Genomic DNA, 5,283 nt, shown 5'->3' with positions numbered 1-5,283 from the left:
GTTTCTTGAAGTTCGATTAAGAACTAAAGAAGACACAAAAGAGTGAAAAAAGGCAAGAGTGTGTGTGACCATAAGAGGGTAAAAGCCGTTTAGAGTGAAAACACGAGTGCGAGTGTATCAATTCTTGAGTGAAACACGTGAGGGAGGGCCTGTGAGGATTCTAACCTTGTTTTGCAGATTTTTAAACATGGCCAACAATCAAGAAGAAGACACAACCGAAGAACTTCGACAACATCAGAACCTCCAAATGCAAGCACTGCTAGGGGAGATGAGGCGTATGTTGAGGCCTGAAATTGAACCTATTCATGAGAGATTGGATAGGGTAGAAGCGGGAACTCCTAGAGGCCAGCAACATGACATCCACAACAGGCAGCAAGGTGGGCGTGTTCCATGGCAGAATGTTGAGGAATAGGCAGAGTCGGAGGAGGTTGATGAGCCATATGTGAACCAAGGCAGGTTTGAGCGTGGGTATAGGAATAGAGAAGCTAGGATGAGTTGGCCTAGAGGGGATAATGATTTAGGAAACATAAAGATTAAAATCCCATATTTTCAAGGCAAAAATGATCCTGAAGTTTATTTGGAGTGGGAATCTAAAATGGAGATGGTGTTTGATTGTCACAACTATTCGGAGATAAAGAAGGTTAAGTTGGCTGCAATTAAATTTACCGATTATGCCATTGTGTGGTGGGATCAATTATTGATTAATAGGAGGAGGAATAGAGAGCCACCCGTGAACACTTGGGAGGAGATGAAAATGCTTATAAGGAAGCGTTTTGTACCCAATCACTATTATAGGGGATTGTATCAAAAGTTGCAAAGGTTAACTCAAGGTTCCAAAAGTGTGGATGAGTATTACAAGGAGATGGAGGTAGCTATGATCTGGGCTAACGTAGAAGAGGACCGGGAAGCCACAATGGCTAGGTTCTTGCACGGTTTAAATCGTGAGATTGCGGATATAGTTGAGATGCAGCACTAGGTTGAATTAACAGATATGGTGCATCAAGCCATAAAGGTGGAGGAGCAATTCAAATGGAAGGGATTGGCTAGAAGGGGACAACCTATGACCAATCAGTGGAAGACAGCTCCAAAAAGGGACGAGCAGCTACAAAATAAGCCAAAATTTGAACCATCTAAGAGTGCCAACTCAAAGACCGCCACTACTTTAGGTAACACCGAGGCTTCGAGTTCTAAAACCCGTGATATTAAGTGTTTTAAATGTCAGGGGCGGAGACACATAGCCAGCCAGTGTGTAAACAAAAGGGTGATGGTGATAAATGCTCAAGGCGAGCTTGAATCGGAGAATAGTCGGAGAATGAGGAAGAAGTAGAAAATGTTGACATGCCATCTTTGGAGGATGCCGATGATGAGCAAAATGCTGTGGCTGGAGATTTATTAGTAACAAGGCGAGTCCTCAATGTGCGGGTTAAGGAGGAAGAAAGTAACCAAAGGGAGAACTTGTTTCATACTCGGTGCTTTGTAAATAACAAAGTTTGCAGTGTCATTATCGATGGAGGGAGCTGCACAAACGTAGCCAGCACTTATTTGGTGGAAAATTTGGCCTTAACTACCTTGAAACATCCTCAACCTTACCAGCTTCAGTGGCTGAATGAATGTGGCAAAATCAAGGTGACAAGACAAGTGTTGGTGGCATTATCCATTGGCAAATATGAGGATAAGGTGCTATGTGATGTGGTTCCCATGCATGCCTGCCATTTATTGTTGGGAAGACCATGGCAGTATGATCGGAAGGTTAAGCATGATGGATTCACAAATAAGTATTCTTTCACTCTTAAAGGGCAACCCATTACTCTTGTGCCATTAACTCCAAAACAGGTCAGGGAGGACCAATTAAAGTTACAAAGATCAAATGAAAAAAAAAAAAAAAAAAAAAAAGGAAAAAGAAAGGAAGGCTGATTTTGAAAAAAAAGAGTTTAAAAAAAAGAAGGAGAGAAAAACATTGATCAGAGTGAAAAAGAAAGAGAGATGATTTCGGCCATAATGAGAGCAGGAGAGGAAAAATTCAATTACATTGCAAAAAAAAGTGAGATCAAGAGAGCATTATTTTCACACCAGCCCCTTGTTGTACTCCTGTACAAGGAAGCTCTTTTATGTACTAATGATTTTGTCGGAACTTTGCCGAGCAATGTTGTTTCTCTTTTGCAAGAGTTTGAAGATGTCCTTCCTAAAGAGGTACCTCATGGTTTACCTCCAATTCGAGGGATTGAACATCAAATTGATTTCATACCTGGTGCATCAATTCCAAATCGACCTGCTTATAGGAGTAATCCCGAGGAGACCAAGGAACTTCAGAGACAAGTAGGTGAATTATTGGAGAAGGGATACGTTCATGAAAGCATGAGTCCTTGTGCGGTCCCGGTGTTATTAGTTCCTAAGAAGGATGGAACATGGAGGATGTGTGTTGACTGCCGAGCCATCAACAACATAGCGGTAAAATATCGTCATCCCATTCCTAGATTAGATGATATGCTAGATGAATTACATGGTTCTTGTGTCTTTACAAAAATTGATCTTAAGAGTGGTTACCATCAGATTAGGATGAAGGAAGGTAATGAATAGAAAACTGCTTTTAAGACTAAATATGGTTTGTATGAGTGATTAGTGATGCCTTTCGGCTTAACTAATGCTCCAAGCACTTTTATGCGTTTGATGAACCATGTTCTGCATGCATTTATTGGTAGATTTGTAGTTGTGTATTTTGATGATATCCTAATTTATAGCAAAAATTTGGAAGAACATGTAATGCATTTGAAATCTGTTTTGGAAATTCTAAGGAAAGAAAGATTGTTTGCTAACCTCAAAAAGTGCACCTTTTGTATGGATAAGCTTGTGTTTCTTGGTTTTATTGTTAGTAAAAGAGGAATTGAGGTGGACGAGGAAAAGGTGAAGGCAATCCAAGAGTGGCCAACGCCTACAACAATCAGCCAAGTGAGGAGTTTCCACGGCTCAGCTAGTTTCTATAGACAGTTTGTGCATGATTTTAGTAGCTTAGCCGCCCCTCTTACTGAAGTCATCAAGAAAAATGTGTCGTTTAAGTGGGGGAAAGAACAAGAAAAGGCATTTAATCAGATCAAAGAAAAGTTAACTAATGCACCTTTGCTTGTTTTACCTAACTTTGCTAAAACTTTTGAAATTGAGTGTGATGCTTCAAGAATAAGTATTGGAGCTGTTTTGATGCAAGAAGGCCGTCCAATTGCTTATTTTAGTGAAAAGTTGTGTGGGGCAGCCCTAAATTACCCCCACTTTTGATAAGGAGATGTATGCCTTGGTAAGGGCTTTGGAAAATTGGCAACACTACCTATGGCCAAAGAAATTTGTGATTCACACAGATCATGAATCTTTGAAGCATTTGAAAGGGCAGCAAAGGTTGAACAAACGCCATGCCAAGTGGGTGGAATTCATTGAAACGTTTCCTTATGTGATCAGATACAAGCAAGGTAAGGAAAATGTGGTGGCTGATGCATTGTCCCGAAGGTATGCTTTACTTTCTATTTTAGATACAAAAATGCTTGGCTTTGAATACATTAAGGATTTGTATGCACAAGATTCTGATTTTGGTGATGTGCTCAATGCATGTGAAAAAGTGGCATTTGGTAAGTTTTATAGGCATGATGGATTTTTGTTTTGAGAGAATAAACTGTGTGTGCCTAGGTGTTCTTTGCGTGAATTGCTTGTGAGAGAAGCTCATGGTGGTGGTTTGATGGGTCATTTTGGTGTAGCTAAGACTTTAGGAATTTTGCATGATCATTTTTTTTGGCCTCATATGAAACGAGATGTGGAAAGAATCTATGAGAAGTGTATCACGTGTAAACAGGGTAAGTCTAAGTTGAAACCCCATGGTTTGTACACCCCTTTGTCAATACCTAGTGAACCTTGGACTGATATTTCTATGGATTTTGTTTTAGGTTTACCTAGGACTAAGAGGGGGAGAGATTTAGTTTTTGTGGTGGTAGATAGATTTTCCAAGATGGCACACTTCATTGCATGTCATAAAACTGATGATGCATCACATATAGCTGATTTATTTTTCAAAGAAATTGTTAGGATACATGGTATGCCTAGGACCATCGTTTCTGATAGGGATGCAAAGTTTTTGAGTTACTTTTGGAAGACTTTGTGGGGAAAGTTGGGAACCAAGTTGTTGTTTTCTACTACTTGTCACCCACAAACGGATGGTCAAACTGAAGTAGTAAATAGAACTTTGTCTTCTTTGTTGTGTGCTATCTTTAAAAAGAACTTGAAAACATGGGAAGATTGTTTGCCACATGTTGAATTTGCTTACAATAGAAGTATACATTCTGCATCTAAGTTTTCACCATTTGAAATTGTTTATGGTTTTAACCCATTGTCACCTTTGGATTTAACTTCTCTACCTTTGCGTGAACGTGTGAACTTAGATGGCAAAAAGAAAGCAGAATTTGTAAAGATGATTCATGAAAAGGCACAGCTGAACATCGAAAGGAGGACTCAACAATATGTCCATCAAGCCAACAAGGGACGCAAGAAGGTAGTGTTTGAACCAGGAGATTGGGTTTGGTTGCACTTTAGGAAGGATCGTTTTCCAGAAAAACGGCGTTCAAAACTCCTACCACGGGGTGATGGACCATTTCAAGTAGTGGAGCGCATCAATGATAATGCCTACAAGCTTGACTTACCAGGTGAGTATGGTGTTAGTGCAAGCTTTAATGTTGCTGATTTGTCTCCTTTTGATGTAGGTGATGATTTGAGGACAAATCCTTCTCAAGAGGGGGAGAATGATGCAAATCAAGGAGCTGGTCATGCTGATCATACACATGGAAATGGAGTTGAATTTGCACATGACCCTTTGTCACTTCCTAGTGGTCCAATTACAAGACTTAGAGCTAAACGTTTCAAGGAAGCACTAAATGGGCTAGTCCAAGAGAATTGGGCTGATTCTGAAAAGACCAAGGTGGGCTCAGATAATAATCAAGGCTTAGTCCATGTCATCAAAGCACTTGTAGAGGCAAATTAATCTAGTCATTTAGCTTGTTTGACTGCCTTTAAAAGTTCAAGAATCCAAAAAAACGTGGGAACTTGTTTTGCTTAATTTTTGTGTTGTTTTCAAAGCTGTAATTATGACTTGCCTATTCTTGGAGGGTTGTTCCAGGTATATAGATGGGTAGTACGAATTTTAAAAATCAATTTTGGTTTTCAGAAAAAACTATTCTCCTTGTGAGGTCTTGTGTTCCTCTTGGTTCTTAAAAGAACTCTTGAACTTATCAAGTTAATCTTGTGGCGTTCAAA

General features: G+C 39.7%; 1 pseudogene; it reads left to right on the top strand.

Moving 5' to 3' along the window:
• The first annotated feature begins 748 nt into the window (after positions 1–748).
• On the top strand, positions 749–5,011 carry LOC142635378 (uncharacterized; annotated as a pseudogene).
• The last annotated feature ends 272 nt before the right edge of the window (positions 5,012–5,283 follow it).

Source organism: Castanea sativa, chromosome 5 (genome assembly GCF_040712315.1).
Source record: "Castanea sativa cultivar Marrone di Chiusa Pesio chromosome 5, ASM4071231v1".
In the NCBI taxonomy this organism is placed as follows: Eukaryota; Viridiplantae; Streptophyta; class Magnoliopsida; order Fagales; family Fagaceae; genus Castanea; species Castanea sativa.
The sequence above is the reverse complement of the archived record's forward strand: the minus strand, read 5'-3'. Positions and strand labels throughout refer to the sequence as shown.